Consider the following 18,487-nt stretch of genomic DNA (forward strand, 5'->3'; position numbering starts at 1 on the left):
GCAACTTTACTATATTCGTTGATTAGCTCTAGTAATTTTCTGGTAGAGTCTTTAGGGTTTTCTATGTAGAGGATCATATCATCTGCAAACAGTGAGAGTTTCACTTCTTCTTTTCCTATCTGGATTCCTTTTACTTCTTTTTCTGCTCTGACTGCTGTGACCAACACTTCCAAAACTATGTTGAATAGTAGTGGTGAGAGTGGACACCCTTGTCTTATCCTGATTTTAGGGGAAATGCTTTCAATTTTTCACCATTGAGGGTAATGCTTGCTGTGGGCTTGTCATATATAGCTTTTATTATGTTGAGGTATGTTCCTTCTATTCCTGCTTTCTGGAGAGTTTTAATCATAAATGGGTGTTGAATTTTGTCAAAGGCTTTCTCTGAATCTATTGAGATAATCATATGGTTTTTATCTTTCAATTTGTTAATGTGGTGTATTACATTGATTGATTTGCAGATATTAAAGAATCCTTGCATTCCTGGGATAAAGCCCACTTGGTCATGGTGTATGATTTTTTTAATATGTTGTTGGATTCTGTTTGCTAGAATTTTGTTAAGGATTTTTGCATCTATGTTCATCAGTGATATTGGCCTGTAGTTTTCTTTTTTTGTGGCATCTTTGTCTGGTTTTGGAATGAGGGTGATGGTGGCCTCATAGAATGAGTTTGGAAGTTTACCTTCTTCTGCAATTTCTGGAAGAGTTTGAGTAAGATAGGTGTTAGCTCTTCTCTAAATTTTTGGTAGAATTCAGCTGTGAAGCCATCTGGTCCTGGGCTTTTGTTTGCTGGAAGATTTTTGATTACAGTTTTGATTTCCTTGCTTGTGATGGGTCTGTTAAGATCTTCTATTTCTTTCTGGTTCAGTTTTGGAAAGTTATACTTTTCTAAGAATTTGTCCATTTCTTCCAAGTTGTCCATTTTATTGGCATAGAGCTGCTGGTAGTAGTCTCTTATGATCCTTTGTATTTCAGTGTTGTCTGTTGTGATCTCTCCATTTTCATTTCTAATTTTGTTAATTTGGTTCTTCTCCCTTTGTTTCTTAATGAGTTTTGCTAATGGTTTGTCAATTTTGTTTATTTTTTCAAAAAACCAACTTTTAGCTTTGTTGATTTTTGCTATGGTCCCTTTAGTTTCTTTTGCATTTATTTCTGCCCTAATTTTTAAGATTTCTTTCCTTCTACTAACCCTGGGGTTCTTCATTTCTTCCTTCTCTAGTTGCTTTCCAGGTCATTTATCTTATATTCTGATCTAGTTTATGGTGTCCTCTGAAATTTTTGATTTTTGAGGTCAAATGGTTTCTGGGATTTGTGTGTTGGTGAGAAAGTTTTCCTTAACAATATTTTTCCAGATTGTTTCCTTTCTTCTAATATTTTTCTTTTTTCTTTTGGGTTTACATTCAGATCCCCTCAGGTTTCATTGATTGATTGATTAGAAGCTTTTTGTTCCTTCTTTGTCCTCTATTTCTTCCCACTTTTATCTTCCCCTTCCTTCCTTTTTTTCCCCTCCTACTCACCTACTGTTCTGAACTCCCTCTCTCCCTGCCTATGTCCTTCTTCTTCTCCTTAAAGCGAACATGTTTAACAGGTACCTACTGCAGTCAAAAAGGAACACACTGTTCCTCTATGGCTTCAAAGGAGCCTCCAGTGCAGTAAAGCATCTTTCAGATTTTAGCTGGAACCCATATCTTTCTTCTTATAGAAAACTATCGTGACTTTAGTAAGGAGACATGAGGAAATGCAGGTGTTTCCTGCTACCTGAAAGTAGTGTTCCTAGGAAACTTTTCTTAAACCGTGATGGCATTGAGGGAAAAGGTTATAGGTCTCATATCACAGTTTATTGGCATAGGGTGATGTTGAAGGAGGAAACAGAGCTGGACTCCATCTTAGGCCAGGCTGCGAACATTAGTCTACATTCATGGTCACCCTCCTAATGGACTCTGAACTTTGTGCCTGGTGTCTATAGAAGTGGCATACCAATGGGAAACCAGACTCCCTGGATAAAAGAGCCTCAGGACTTGTACTTGGACTCTCTGCTGCCTATAAAGAATATGCTAATTATCTCTGTAACAGAACAAAGTCGTAAATTCCATTATGTTTATCAGGATATGACCACAGGCCTATTGATAAATGCCCACTGTTTATCTAGTCTTGTGACACATGAATCATGGGTTACCTTTGATCGTATCTCTCTTTTACCTTGTTCAAACTAGTTTCAAGGAATTTGGAGAGGCGGTTTTAAGCAAGTACACTTAGGGTATATAAAGTTTTCACAAAAACTGGTTGGGGTCCTTGGCTAAAGGAGACTCTGCCTTGGGCCTGCCAGTGTAATAAACTGCACTCCACTATCTGCACTGTCCTTCTGAGTGAGTTTGTTTCCCAGAACGCGTGGCTACAATATTTGGTGCGTTGGCCAGGAAACTCCTTACTTTGAGGAGACAAGTCCCATTTGGGTCCACTCCAAGGCCTTGCGGCTTGAATCTTCTAGAAGGGGGAAGGCGCCTCGCCCTTCTGGAAGGATTCTCCTTCTCAACGCCCAGACCTTTCACGTTAGCAGGTAGTGGACAGCAGCTGGGAAACTGAGCGCTCAGGTGAGGAGGAACCCACCCGGCAGGGTGGAAGAAGGGGCCTGATCACCCCCCTGGGAGGGACTAGAAGGGGCACGGAACCACAGGAGCCTGGAATAGGCAGGCAGCAGCGATTGCTTGGTACACAGGTTGATGAACATGCTAGGGTTTAGGAAGAAATTTGTGAAGGTCGTTTAGGAGGTGTGTCCATGCCCTCTCAGGGAAAATTATTACCAAGTGATCACCAGGGGATTTTTAGGATAGGAAACTGGTCCTTGTATGCTCGTATTCTGCCCTCTCCCAGGAGGTGTCCCGTCTGCTGTGAAATTCTTGACCCCCCCTTGGAATTGTTAGGCTAGAAGGAGGGGGATACATAAGTGAGTATGAATTGGCTTTTCCGGAGATGGCCTGGGACATGGGATATTTAACCCATCTGTGTTTTCGTCCACACCTGATAAAGCCCACCAAGGCAGAATGGACTTTAAGGGAGAAACAGCCTTGGACCACGTGGTGTTCTGGTTTGGCTGTGCTGACCAGCAGGTGAAGACACGCCGATCCCCCTTCTCCCTCTGGGATCTGGCAGGTAAGGCTCTTCTCACCCCAATTAGGAAGGAAGCAGAATGGCAATTTAAGTGTCATTGAGTGGAAATATCAGAAGTACATAGGGTACTGAGAACTTCGTAGACAGAACGAAAAGGAAAAGTAGAAGAAGGTCCAAGAAGGTAAGCAAGATGGGGGGAAGTGAATCTAAGGCAACTGTATTGGAGTGAATGATTAAAAATTTAAAGAAGGGATTAGGAGGAGACTATGGGGCGACTCGATGGACATGAGTTTGAGTAAACTCCGGGAGTTGGTGATGGACAGGGAGGCCTGGCATGCTGCGATTCATGGGGTCGCAAAGAGTCAGACACGACTGAGCGACTGGACTGAACTGAACTGACTGATGGGGTGAAGATGAAGCCTAACCGCCTCCACATACTCTGTGAAGTCGAATGGCCCCCCATGGGAGTAGGATGAAATTCAAGATTTTCACCACCAGAGAACACCATGAGCTTAAAAATAGTGGAAGCAGTCTATACAGTAGTCACAGGAGAGCCAGGACACCTGGATCAATATCCATATAATGACTTATGGCTAGGGTTAGCTCAAGACCCTCCTACTTGGACAAGGTTCTGTATCCAGAAGGGAAAGGGAAAAATATTAATGGCACAAAAATTGACTGATGATAAAAAAGGAAATTCTACAGGATTCGGACGGGGATGACCTGGCCCCTCTCCCATACTGGATAATGGCACGCCTGCCTCCCAGTACTCCACCAGGACCGGAGGCCGCCTTAATGCCCGATCCAGGGCCAGGTGAAGTTCTTGCAGCAGCCACTGCTCTTCCATCAGCTCTCCCAGAGTTCATAGAGCTGCCATTTGGGCAGGTTCCGATCTGGTGACAGAAGCCTCTGGCCAACACTTCCAGGATCCGGCTTCAGCCGAACCGCCCAAGTTATACCCGCATCTCCCGGTGAGTACTGACAAGAAGGAGAGGAGACGTTGGAATTAAGCAGAGACTGCGCTCTGCCAGAGAGCTGGAGGGAACGAAAGAGAACAGACAAGAGATTTGCAATGCTAGCTGCTGCTCTGGGAAAGTCTATCTCGGGCCCTCTGGAAAACCTCCTCTGCCCCAGGGACAGGACAGGCTTTCAACTGGTCCCAACGGAGGCCATGGGCCCCGTTACAGCCAAACAAGTGTGCCCGGTGCTGAGCTTTTGGCCACTGGAAGAATGAATGCCCTAAGGCAAGGAAGGAAGAGGACTTTCCCACAGTTGGGGGGCTTGCTGACTTGGAAATTAAATAGGGCTGCTGGGGCTCAGAGATATCAGGTCCCCGAGAGTCCATGGTAAACTTAGAAGTGGGGAACCAAAACACTGACTTCATGGTGGATACAGGAGCAGAACTGTCAGTAGTAAGAAAACCTGTGGCACCACTGTCCAAAGAGACTACCGCTGTAACTGGGGTATCGGGAGAAGAGATGATTAAATCGTTTTGCCAGCCCAGAAAATGTCAGATGGGGGGGCACCAAGTGATTCATGAATTCCTCTACATTCCTGAGTGCCCAGTACACCTGCTGGGAAGAGACTTGCTCTCCAAACTGGGAGCACAAGTGACTTTCTCTCCTGAGGAAAGGCCAGTGCCCTTCCAGATGGGCACTATGACTTATTTGCTCTCTCTCTCTCTCAATACCACCGCAAGATGAGTGGAGGTTGCATGAGCCTCCGAAGGAAGAACCGGGTGGGCTGGGAGAGCATGAGAGAGAGCTAACGCAACTATTCCCTGAGGTCTGGGTGGAAGACAACCCCCCCTCCCCCCAGGCTGGCTAAACATCAAGCCCCAGTGATAATAGAGCTCAAACCAGGCACCATCCCGGTTGGAAAGCGCCAGTACCCACTGCCGATAGAGGCTTGGGCCAGCATACTGCCCCACATCAATAGATTGAAACAAGCAGGCATTCTCTATAGTAGAGTGCCAGTCAGCTTGGAATATGCTGATCCTGCCAGTGAAAAAGGAAGGACGACAGGACTGTAGGCCTGTACAAGATATCAGGCTAGTCAACCAGGCTACTGTGACTTTACACCCCACTGTTCCAAAGCCCTATACCTTACTTAGTCTCCTCCTGCCAAGGACTAAAATTTATACTTGCCTAGATCTCAAGGATGCCTTCTTCTGCGTATACCTTGCCCCAGCATCACAGCCCATCTTTGCCTTTGAATGGGAAGATCCAGTTGGGGGCACCAAATAACAGCTCACCTGGACTCCCCCACAAGGGTTTAAGAATTCCCCAACCATCTTTGGGGAAGCCTTGGCTTCTGACCTGGACTCATTCTATCCGAAAGAGTTTGGATGTTGGCTCCTACAGTACGTGGATGACCTGCTGCTGGCTGTCGAGACCAAGATAAAATGCTGGAAAGGGACAAAGCACTGCTCCAGCTGTTGATGGAAGCAGGTTACCGGGTGTCAAAGAAGAAGGCACAGATCTACAAAGAGGAGGTAAGGTATCTGGGGTTTGTTTTAAAGAAGGGCACAAGGTTCCAGACCCTAATTGGGTCCTATATACTGGTGGCACTAGCCTGATAAAACGAGGACAACGGCTGTCAGGTTAGCCAAAGTGGAAGGGGCCATCAAGACTGAAAAGGGATGGTGTGAATTGCCAAGTGGCAAATTATTGGTACCAGAGGAGCTGGCACACACTCTGGTAAGCCAAACACACCAAGCAACCCACCTAGGCCATGCTACCTGCTCACAGGTTAATGCTGCCTCTCGGGTATTCAGACAAAATCCTCCGGGTATTCAGCTGAAAGGCATGCTGCCCTTTGGACACCTGGGAGTGGACTTCACTGAAATGAAACCTCACCGACACTACCGTTACCTGCTGGTCATGGTATGTATGTTCTCAGGATGGGTAGAAGGTTTTCCTACCCGGACTGAAAGAGGATCAGAAGTAGCCTGGTGCCTGCTTAGGGAAATAGTTCTCAGATTTGGACTTCCTACCAGCATTGGTTCAGACAATGACCCGGCCTTTGTAACTGATTTAGTACCACAAGTAAGCAAAACTTTAAGCATCAAATGGAAACTGCACACTGCATATAGACCCAGAGTTCTGAGATGGTGGAATGAAACAACTGGACACATACAAAGATTCTCCAAGTGGATCATAGAGACTGACTGCTCCTGGGTGGACTGCTTCTGACGGCTCTGCTCAGACTCAGGATGACCCCACAGTCCCAAAGCTGTTCTCCATACGATATTGTGTATGGGAGGCCCCCTCCCATAATAAAACAGGAGTCAACAAATTTGCCTCAGGTAAGGGGGGATAGGATTTCACAGCAGATGGAACTGGGTAAGGTAATAATCGGGTAACTAAGTTTGTACAAGAAAGGGTGCCATTCCCCCTTGGGGAACAGATTCATGAGTTTACACTTGGTGACCAAGTATGGGTCAAAGATTGGAAACATGATTTGCTAGCCCCTTGGTGAAAGGGCCCTTATGTTATTCTAACTACCCCTGCTGCAGTTAAAGTTGCAAGTATTGTCCCTTGGATCCATCATACGAGGGGGAAGAGAGCCTACCACACAGACCCAGAAAACACTGAGTGGACTGCACAGAGGGACCCTGCTGACCCTCGAGAGACTAAGACCATCCTTAAGAAGGAAAAGAAGGTCCTGGACGAGCCCCTTCAGGATGAAGCCGCACAATCAACTCCTGCTGCTTGGCCTCATCAGTGTGATGTTGAATTAATTTCCGTTTCAACTCAGGACAATGTTTTCATCTCATGGGCACATTCCTACGTGGACTTCCACAACACCTCCAACTGCTGGGTATGTGGGGCTATACCTCTGTCTATGATGGATGGACTTCTTTGGTGGGTGTCACCACTCTGCCAAGGAGATTTTAAACCACTCTGCTCTTTTCTGGGATGACAAAAAGAGACGTTCCTCTCTCTTTTCAAACATAACTTCTCTTTGTTCTCTTGATGTAAGGCCTACAGTCAATAGACTTGGGTCATGGGGTTACATTTGATATAAACGCCAGTGTAACAAAAGCCTAACCTACAACAAGCCCCAGTAAATCTACTTTATTTACATGCTAGGTGGACAATATCTGTGTTTCAATGGTATGAGTATATTGCTGCCTTATTCGTACCCTCTATAGGGACAACGGATATTATGATTAAAGTAGAGGCCTTGACCAATCTCACAAAACAGGCCCTCCTAGATAGAACAAAAGCCATCCAAGCCTTAAATGAAGAGCAAATCCAAATGAGAAAAGCAGTAATTTATAATAGAATGGCTTTGGACATACTCACAGCTGCTCAAGGAGGGACCTGTGCTAAAATTAAGGTTGAATGTTTTGTATACATTCCTGACTTATCTGGCAATGTATCGACTGCTTTAGATGACATGAAAAACCAGGTAAAAGCAATGTCAAATGAAAACATTCCTTTCTGGACTTCGGTCCTATCTTGGGTGAAGGCGATTGGTAGAAAACTATATATACCACTGTTATAGGTGCCTTGATAGTTCTGCTTTGTGGACCCTGAATTTTACAATGTATTATGAACTTTGTAACCCAAAAGTTGATGTCATTCTCCCAAATTGGCGGTCGGAGAGCCAGGGTGCAATATATCCCTATGAATGATGCTCATAATATGAGTTAAGAGCATCAAGAGGGGAGAATGAAGGAGGAAACAGAGAGAGCCAAACTCCATCTTAGGCCAGGCTGCAAACATTAGGCTACACGCTTGGTCACCCTCCTAATGGACTCTGAACTTTGTGCCCGGTGTCTATAGAAGTGGTATACCAATGGGAAACCAGACCCCCGGATAAAAGAGCCTCAGGACTTGTACTTGGACTCTCTGTTGCCTAAAAGAATATGGTAATTATCTCTGTAAAAGAACAAAGTCATAAATTCCATTATGTTTATCGGGATATGACCACAGGCCTATTGATAAGTGTCCACTGTTTATCTAGTCTTGTGACACATGAATCATGGGTTGACTTTGATTGTATCTCTCTTTTACCTTGTCCAGACTAGTTTTAAGGAATTTGGAGAGGTTGGTTTGAGCAAGTACACTTAGGGTCTATAAGGTTTTCATAAAAACTGATCACGGTCCTTGGCTAAGAGGAGACTCTGCCTTGGGCCCACCAGTGTAATAAACTGCACTCCACTATGTGCATTGTCCTTCTGAGTGAGTTTGTTTCCCGGAATGCGTAGCTACAACAATGTTTTGGAAATTGGGGAATGCCTGTAAATGGAAATACTCAGAAATCTGATAGCAGAGGCTGTCAGAAAGAGCTTTTCATCCAGACAGACAAGGAAAGCAAATGGAATTATTGCACCATAGGAAAAACAAGGGTTGTGCTGTGTCTTCAAGAAGCTGGTTGTTTCCTGTCACAGTAACAGGTCCCACACCTTGTGTTTTAGCTAGATTTTGTTCAGGAGGTTGGAGGGTGCCCTGGAGGCCCTGGAGCTCGAAGAAGAGAAGAGAAGAGACAGGACCCCTGCCCAGTGCTGGGAGCTGCAGAACTTCACACAAATAGAGTCACAACCAGGGAAGTGCAAGATTCCAGGGGTGCCTGGAGAGGAAGTGGGGGAAGGCAGTAGAGGAAGAAGGCTTTGAGCTGGTCCTCCAAGGACAGGTAACGTTTCACTGAAATCAGACTGATTGAATTGTTTGCAGCTGAAGATGAAGAAGCTCTATACAATGAGCAAAAACAAGACCTGGAGCTGACTGTGGCTCAGATCATGAGCTCCTTATTGCAAAATTCAGACTTAAGTTGAAGAGAGTAGGGAAAACCACTAGGCCATTCAGGTGTGACCTAAATCAAATCCCTTACTTACAATATACAGTGAAAGTGACAAGTAGATTCAAGGGGTTAGATCTGATAGACAGACTGCCTGAAGAGCTATGGATGGAGGTTCATAACATTGTACAGGAGGCAGTGATGAAAACCATCCCCAAGCAAAAGAAATGCAAAAAAGGGAACTAGTTGTCTGAGGAGGCCTTACAAATAGCTGTGAAAAGAAGAGAAGCAGAAGACAAAGGAGAAAAGCAAAGATACACCCATCTGAGTGCAGAGTTCCAAAAAATAGCAAAGAGAGAGAAGAAAGCCTTCTTAACCAAACCATGCAAAAAAAAAAAAAAAGTATATATATATATACATACATACATATATATATATATGGAGAGGAGAACATCGTATGGGAAAGACTAGAGATTTCTTCAAGAAAATTAGAGATACTGAAGAGGATATTTCATGCAAAAATGGGCACAATAAAGGACAGAAGTGGTATGGTCCTAACAGCAGCAGAAGATATTAAGAAGAGGTTGCAAGCATACACAGAAGAACTATAAGGAAAAGGTCTTAATAACCCAGATAACCACAATGGTTTGATCACTCACCTAGAGCTGGACATCCTGTAGTATGAAGTGAAGTGGGCCTTAGGAAACATTATTACAAACAAAGTTTGTGGGGGTGGTGGAATTCCAGCTGAGCTATTGAAAGGTTGAGGCTGTGACCCTTTAAGGACACCCAGCTTCTTGGCCTCTGGAGGAGAGGATTTCAATCCAGGGCCAGAGATGAGATTTGATCACTTGAAGCTTTTGTATATACACAAGCAAAGTTTTATTAACGTGTAAAAGGGATAGAGAAAGCTTCTAACACAGACATCAGAAAGGGTAGAGTGACCCCTTGCTAGTTTTTAGCAGGGCATTATATACCTGATAGCAAGCTGCTATCAGATAAAAGAAATGCCTCAGACAGAGAGTGTTGCACGAGGCTCCTCCCCCACAATATGCATTTTGAGATAGAATGGCACAAGGGGAGTCATCTCCAGCCATAAAACAATTGACATGCCTCTTGAAGAAAGGCAGGTTTCCAAGCAAATACATAGTCTCATTAATATAGCTTAAGGAAAATATTTCCGTGAGTAAGATATACTGGTATGCTGAGTCATTATCAGCTCAAAGTTTGAGAAAAGGTTAGTCTTAGGGCGAATCAATTTGAAGAAAGGCAGATTCCAAAGCAAATACATAGTTTCATTAGCATAGCTTAAGAAACACATTTCCATGAGAAGAATGCTTTGGTTTGCTGAGTCATTAGTAGCCCAAGGTTAAGTTCTGACACTGAGTTCACAACCAAGTGTCCTCCTTCAACACAGGGTTAGAGGAGCCTCCTTTAATTTTGTGTTAAAGAAGAAAAAAAGCTTCTGCCACTTGCAGTTTATTTCCTCCTACTGCTTGGGGACCTCTGGCCTTCCTACCTGAGTGTTAACCCTCTCACTAGATCAAATTCTAAAAGATGCTGCTGCTAAGTGCTGCACTCAATATGTCAACAAATTGGGAAAACTCGGCAGTTGCATCAGTCAAGGTGCTCACTTCCTCTCCCACTGTCATCTAGCACCTGACTCAACAGTGAGGGCAGGACGGGGAGGGGGACAGCACATTGAGTCCCCAAGGCCAGGAGGGGCGGGGAAGGCGGCCTCTCAGCACCCCAGGAGCTTCTCCTGCTCTCTCCTTGGTCTCAGCCTCCTCCTGCTCCCAGGCCCTGGGGCGTCACCACAGAGGCTCTTTCCTCCAGCTCTTGCCCTTGTCCACCCAGCTGCTCTGTGAGGGTCAGCGGACCCTGAACTAAACCCCAGTCTGGCCTTTGCCACGTCCCACCTGTGTGACCTGGAACTCCTTAACTGACCTTACCTGTAAGGTAAGGTCATGTTTCCCTATGTGTTCATGAGGGTGAGATAGTGTGTGTGTCCATGTCCGGGGCCAGTGCCTGCCACACAGTGAGTCCTGCCTAGTGTGCTGCTGTCCCCTCTCCCTGGAATGTGTTAGTTTCAGGTGGAAACCTCTCCCTCTCTCTTGAATCCCCCCTCCCAGTGATTTTGGAGCCTAACAATATAAAGTCTGTCACTGTTTCCATTGTTCCCCATCTATTTTCCATGAAGTGATGGGACTGAATGCCATGGTCTTGGTTTTCTGAACATTGAGTTTTAAGCCAAATTTTTCACTCACCTCTTTTGCTTTCACAAGAGGCTCTTTAGTCCTTCTTCGCTTTCTGCCATAAGGGTGGTGTCATCTGCATATCTGAGGTTATTGATATTTCTCCCAGCAATCTTGATTCCAGCTTGTGCTTCATCAGTCCAGCATTTTGCATGATGTACTCTGCATATAAATTGAATAAGTAGGGTGAAACCATACAGCCTTGATGTACTCCTTTCCCACTTTGGAACCAGTCTGTTGTTCCATTTCCGGTTCTAACTGTTGCTTCTTGACCTGTGTACAGATTTCTCAGGAGACAGGTAAGGTGGTCTGGTATTCCCATCTCTTGAAGAGTTTTCCACAGTTTGTTGTGATCCACACAGTCAACAGTTTTGGTGTAGTAGTAAAGTAGAAGTAGATGTTTTTCTGGAACCGTCTTGCTTTCTCGATGATCCAACTGATGCTGACAATTTGATCTCTGGTTCCTCTGCCTTTTCTAAATCCAGCTTGAACATCTGAAAGTTCATGGTTCACACACTGTTGAAGCCTGGCTGTGGAATTTTAGGGCTTCCCTGGTGGTTCAGAAGGTAAAGCATCTGCCTACAATGCGGGAGAGCCGGATTCGATCCCTGCTCAGAAAGATCCTCTGGAGAAGGCAACCCACTCCAGTACTCTTGCCTGGAAAATTCCATGGATGGAGGAGCGTGGTAGGCTACAGTCCATGGGGTCACAGGGAGTTGGACACGACTGAGCGACTTCACTTTCTTTCACTTTGCTAGTGTGTGAGATGAGTGCAATTGTGCGGGAGTTTGAGCATTCTTTGGAATTGCCTTTCTTTGGGATTGGAATGAAAACTGACCTTTTCCAATCCTGTGGCCACTGCTGAGTTTTCCAAATTTGCTAGCATATTGAATGCAGCACTTTCATAGCATCGTCTTTCAGGACTTGAAAGCTGAACTGGAATTCCATCACCTCCACTAGCTGTGTTCGAAGTGATGCTTCCTAAGGCCCACTTGACTTCACACTCCAGGATGTCTGGCTCTAGTCCAGTGATCACACCATCATGGTTATCTGGGTCATTAAGATCTTTTTCATACAGTTCTTCTGTGTATTCTTGCCATCTCTTCTTAATATTTTCTGCTTCTGTTAAGTCCATACCATTTCTGTCTTTTATTCTGCCCATCTTTGCATGAAATGTTCCCTTGTTGTCTCTAATGTTCTTGAAGAGATTTCTAGTCTTTCCCATTTTATTGCTTTCTTCCATTTCTTTGCATTGATCATGTAGGAATGTTTTCTGATCTTTCCTTAATATTCTTTTTGAACTGTGTATTCAAATGGATATATCCTTCCTTCTCTCCTTTGCCTTTTGCTTCTCTTCTTTTCTCAGCTATTTGTAAGGCCTCCTCAGATAACCATTTTGCCTTTTTGCAGTTCTTTTTCTTGGGGATGATTTTGATAACCACATCCTGTACAATGTCAAGAACCTCTGTCCATAGTTATTCAAGCACTCTGTCTATCAGATCTCATCTCTTGACTCTATTTGTCACTTCCACTGTATAATCATAAGGGATTTGATTTAGGTCATACCTTGATGGTCTAGTGGTTTTCCCTTCTTTCCCCAATTTAAGTCTGAATTTTGCAGGAAGGAATTCATGATCTGAGCCACAGTCAGCTCCTGGTCTTCTTTTTGCTGACTCTATAGAGCTTCTTCATCTTTGGCTGCAAAGAATATAATCAATCTCATTTCGGTATTGACCATCTGGTGATGTCCATGTGTACTCATCTCTTGTGTTTTTGGAAGAGGGTGTTTGCTATGACCAATGCATTCTCTTGACAGAACTTCATTATCCTTTGCCCTGCTTTATTTTGTACTCTAAGGCCAAACTTGTCTGTTACTCCAGGTTATCTCTTGACTTCCTACTTTTGCATTCCAGTCCCCTATGATGAAAAGGACATCTTTTTTGGGTGTTAGTTCTGGAAGGTCTTGTAGGTCTTCATAGAACCGTTCACCTTCAGCTTCTTCAGCATTAGTGGTTTGGGTATAGACTTGATTACTGTGATATTGAATGGTTTGCCTTGGAGACAACCTGAGATCTTTCTGTCATTTTTGAGACTGCACAAAAGGACCGCATTTCAGACTCTTTTGTTGTTCATGAGGGTTACTCCATTTCTTCTAAGGAATTTTTGCCCACAGTAGTAGATATAATGGTCATCTGAATTAAATTTCCCCGTTCTGGTTCATTTTATTTCACTGATTCCTAAAATGTCAATGTTCACTCTTGCCATCTCCTGTTTGACCACTTCCAATTTACCTTGATTCATGGACCTAACATTCCCAGTTCCTATGCAATATTGTTCTTTTCAGAATCGAACTTGAGTTTTACCACCAGACACATCCACACTTGTTTCCGCTTTGGCTCAGCCGCTTCATTCCTTTTGGAGCTATGTCTCCGGTATTCTCCAGTAGCATATTGGGCACCTACCCATAAGATGAACTGGGGAGTTCATCTTTCAGTGGCAGATCTTTTTGCCTTTTCTTACTGCTCATGGGGTTCTCAAGGCAAGAATACTGAAGTGGTTTGCCACTCCCTTTTCCCGTGGAGCACTGAGTAATGGAATATTACTTAGCCATAAAAAGATACACATTTGAGTCAGTTCTATTGAGGTGGTTGAACATAGAACCTATTATACAGAGTAAAGTAAGTCAGAAAGAGAAAAACAAATAGCATATACGAATTCATATATATGAAATCTAGAAAGATGGTTCTATGAAATTATTTGTAGGGCAGCAATGGAGACACAGATGTAGAGAACAGACGTATGGACACGGGGTGTGGGGGAGGAACGAGAGGGTGGGATGTATGGAGAGAGTAACATGGAAACTTACCTTGCCATATGTAAAATAGACAGCCAATGGAATTTGCTGTCTGACTCAAGGAAATCAAAGTGGGGCTCTGTAATAACCTAGAGAGGTGGGAGGGAGGTTCAGGAGGGAGGGGACATATGTATACCTATGGCTGATTCATGTTGATGTTTGGCAGGAACCAACACAATTCTGTAAAGCCTTTATGCTTCAATTAATAATAAATAAATTTTTAAAAGTTAAAAAAAAAATGTCACTACTTGGAGACCTACATAGACATTTCTTCAAAGAAGATGTAAGATGGCCAACAGGCATATGTAAAGATGCTCAACATTGTTAATTATTAGAGAATGCTAATCAAAACTATAATAAGGTGTCTATCACTGCATACCAATCAGAAGGGGCATCATCATCTGAAAATTTACAAATAATCAATGTTGGAGAAGACATGCAGTAAGAGAAGTCTTCTACAGAAGGTGAGAATGTAAATTGGGGAAGCCGGTATAGAAAACAATATGGAATTTCCTTAAAAACTAAAACTAGAGCTATCATGTGATCTAGCAATCCCATTTCAGGGCATATATCTGGAAAAGACAAAAGCTTCAACTCAAAAAGATACATGCACTCCAATATTCATAGTAGCACTACTTACAATAGCCAAAACAAGGAGGTAACCTTAACGTCTACCAACAAATGAAGAGATTAAGATATTGTGATACATATACACAGTGGCATATTACTCAGCCATAAAAAAGAATGAAATAATGTCATTTGCAGCAACATATATGGATCCAGAGATAATAAGTAAAGCAAGTGAGACAGAAAAGTAAAATACATACTATCACTTAAATGTAGAATCTAAAAAACAGTGCAGGGAGTTCCCTGGTAGTCTAGTGGCTAGGATTTGCACTTTTACTGCTGTGACCACATTCATTCCCTGGCCAGGGAACTGAGATCCCACAGTTCCACTTGGCATGGCCAAAAAAAAAAAAAAAAAAAGAGTAAAAATGAACCTATTCAGTTCAGTTCTGTTGAGTCGCTCAGTCGTGTCCAACTCTTTGCGACCTCATGAACTGCAGCACGCCAGGCCTCCCTATCCATCACCAACTCCCGGAATTCACCCAAACCCATGTCCATTGAGTTGGTGATGCCATCCTACCATGTCATCCTCTGTCGTCCCCTTCTCCTCCTGCCCTCAATCTTTCCCAGCATCAGGGTCTTTTCCAATGAGTCAACTCTTCGCATGAGGTGGCCACAGTATTGGAGTTTAGCTTCAACATCAGTCCTTCCAATGAACACCCAGGACTGATCTCCTTTAGGATGGACTGGTTGTTTCTCCTTGTAGTCCAAGGGACTATCAAGAGTCTTCTCCAACACCACAGTTCAAAAGCATCAATTCTTCGGTGCTCAGACTTCGTTATAGTCCAACTCTCCCATCCATACATGAGCACTGGAAAAACCATAGCCTTGACTAGATGGACATTTGTTGGCAAAGTAATGTCTCTGCTTTTTAATATGCTGTCTAGGTTGGTCATACCTTTCCTTCCAAGGAGTAAGCGTCTTTTAATTTCATGGCTGCAGTCACCATCTGCAGTGATTTTGGAGCCCAGAAAAATAAAGTCAGCCACTGTTTCCACTGTTTCCCCATGTATTTGCCATGAAGCGATCGGACCGATGCCATGATCTTAGTTTTCTGAATGTTGAGCTTTAAGCCAACTTTTTCACTCTCCTCTTTCACTTTCATCAGAGGCTCTTTATTTCTTCTTCACTTTTGCCATCAAATGGCTCTCTGAGGAGGCCTTACAAATAGCTGTGAAAAGAAGAGAAGAGAAAAGCAAAGGAGAAAAGGAAAGATAAACCCATTTCAATGACTGCTCCAAAGAATAGCAAGCAGAGATAAGAAAGCCTTCTTCAGTGATCAATGCAAAGAAATAGAGGGGTGGGGGGACGGGGAGTATGAGGCAAGGACTATAGGGTCCTGTTCCATTTCAGTAATACTTCACAATGCACCAACTTCTTCCTAGGCCATCTGATTAACTAACATTCAGTTCAGTTCAGTTCAGTTGCTCAGTCATGTCCGACTTTGTTACCCCATGGACCGCAGCATGCCAGGCTTCCCTGTCCATCACCAACTCCTGGAGTTTACCTAAACTCATGTCCATTGAGTCAGTAATGCAATCCTACCATCTCATCCTCTGTCATCCCCTTCTTCTCCTGTCCTCAATCTTTCCCAGCATCAGGGTCCTTTCAAATAGTCAGCTTTTCGCATGAGGTGACCAAATTATTGGAGTTTCAGCTTCAACATCAGTCCTTCCGATGAACATCCAGGACTGATCTCCTTTAGGATGGACTGGTTGTTTCTCCTTGCAGTCCAAGGGACTATCAAGAGTCTTCTCCAACACCACAGTTCAAAAGCATCAATTCTTCAGTGCTCAGACTTCTTTATAGTCCAAATCTCCCATCCATACTTGAGCACTGGAAAAACCATAGCTTTGACTAGATGGACCTTTGTTGGCAAAGTAATGTCTCTGCTTTTTAATATGCTGTCTAGGTTGGTCATACCTTTCCTTCCAAGGAGTAAGTGTCTTTTAATTGCATGACTGCAATCACCATCTGCAGTGATTTTAGAGCCCAGAAAAACAAAGTCAGCCACTGTTTACTGTTTCCCCATCAATCTGCCATGAAGTGATGGGACTGGATGTCATGATGTTAATTTTCTGAATGTTGAGCTTTAAGCCAACTTTTTCACTCTCCTCTTTCACTTTCATCAAGAGGCTCTTTGGTTCTTCTTCATTTTCCGTCATAAGGGTGGTATCATCTGCATATCTGAGGTTATTGATATTTCTCCCAGCAATCTTGATTCCAGCTTGTGCTTCCTCCAGCCCAGTGTTTCTCATGATGTACTCTGCATATAAGTTAAATAAGCAGGGTGACAATATACAGCCTTGACATACTCCTTTTCCTATCTGGAACCAGTCTGTTGTTCCATGTTCAGTTCTAACTGTTGCTTCCTGACCTGCATACAGATTTCTCAAGAGGCAGGTCTGGTGGTCTGGTATTCCCACCTCTTTCAGAATTTTCCACAGTTGATTGTGATCCATACAGTCAAAGGCGTTGGCATAGTCAATAAAGCAGAAATAGATGTTTTTTTTTGGAACTCTCTTGCTTTTCGATGATCCAGTGAATGTTGGCAATTTCATCACTTGTTCCTCTCCCTTTTCTAAAACCAGCTTGAATCTGGAAGTTCATGGTTCATGTATTGCTGTAGCCTGGCTTGGAGAATTTTGAGCATTACTTTACTAGCATGTGAGATGAATGCAATAGTGCTTTAGTTTGAGCATTCTTTGGCATTGCCTTTCTTTGGGATTGGAATGAAAACTGACCATTTCCAGTCCTGTTGCCACTGCTGAGTTTTCCAAATTTGCTGACATATTGAGTGCAGCACTTTCAGAGTATCATCTTTCAGGATTTGAAATAGCTCAACCGGAATTCCATCACCTCCACTAGCTTTGCTTGTAGTGATGCTTCCTAAGACCCACCTGACTTCACATTCCAGAATGTCTGACTCTGAGTGATCACACCATTATGATTATCTGGGTTGTGAAGATCTTTTTGTACAGTTCTTCTGTGTATTTTTGCCACTTTTTCTTCATATCTTCTGCTTCTGTTAGGTCCATATCATTTCTGTCCTTTATTGAGCCCATCTTTGCATGAAATATTCCCTTGGTATCTCTAATTTTCTTGAAGAAATCTCTAGTCTTTTCCATTATATCATTTTCGTCTATTTCTTTGCACTGATCGTTGAGGAAGGCTTTCTTATCTCTCCTTGCTATTCCTTGGAAATCTGCATCAAATGGGAATATCTTTCCTTTTCTCGTTTGCTTTTCACTTCTCTTCTTTTCACAGCTATTTGTAAGGCCTCTTCAACAGCCACCTTGCCTTTTTGCATTTTTTTCCTTGGGGGTGGTCTTGATGCCTGTCTCCTGTACAATGTCACCAACCTCCATCTGTAGTTCATCAGGCACTCTGTCTATCAGATATAGTCCCTTAAATCTATTTCTCACTTCCACTGTATAAGGAATTTTTTAGGGTCATACCTAAATGGTCTAATGGTTTTCCCCACTTTCTTCAATTTCAGTCTGAATTTGGCAATAAGGAGTTCAAGATAATTTGTTTTAAAATGTGTGAGTGTGCCTGCAGGCAGTGTTCCCTGTGCCCTGCCACACACTGAGTTCCAGAACAGTAACTCATCCTGGGGACAATCGAAGCTTTGGGTGTGAAATCCACCCGGACTCTGCCCTGTGGCTGATGGAAACCCATAGGTTTCCTGTAATGTACTGGGATCATGATGGCTTTCCGTGTGTCCTGTCTGTTCTATAGGGAATTCTCAAACCTGAAGGTGGTTTTGAGGATCCCCTAAATTTGCCATTGGTTCAAATGAAAGCATAGTCCTGGGCACTGTGCCCTCACTCTTTTGCAGATTGGCTGTCAGTGTGACTTAGAATTTGTAAAAATAGAAAAAACACCCCAAAGTCAGA

General features: G+C 43.5%; 2 protein-coding genes across 2 annotated transcripts in view; one reads left to right on the forward strand and one right to left on the reverse strand.

Annotated features, from left to right (window-relative positions):
* Positions 1-18,487, reverse strand: part of LOC122680102 (apolipoprotein L3-like) — an 89,620-nt gene that overhangs the window by 26,457 nt on the left and 44,676 nt on the right. The window lies entirely within an intron of this gene.
* The window catches only part of LOC122680078 (apolipoprotein L3-like), a 411,694-nt gene that overhangs the window by 5,589 nt on the left and 387,618 nt on the right, over positions 1-18,487 (forward strand). The window lies entirely within an intron of this gene.

This window comes from Cervus elaphus, chromosome 22, assembly GCF_910594005.1.
Source record: "Cervus elaphus chromosome 22, mCerEla1.1, whole genome shotgun sequence".
NCBI classification, from domain to species: Eukaryota; Metazoa; Chordata; class Mammalia; order Artiodactyla; family Cervidae; genus Cervus; species Cervus elaphus.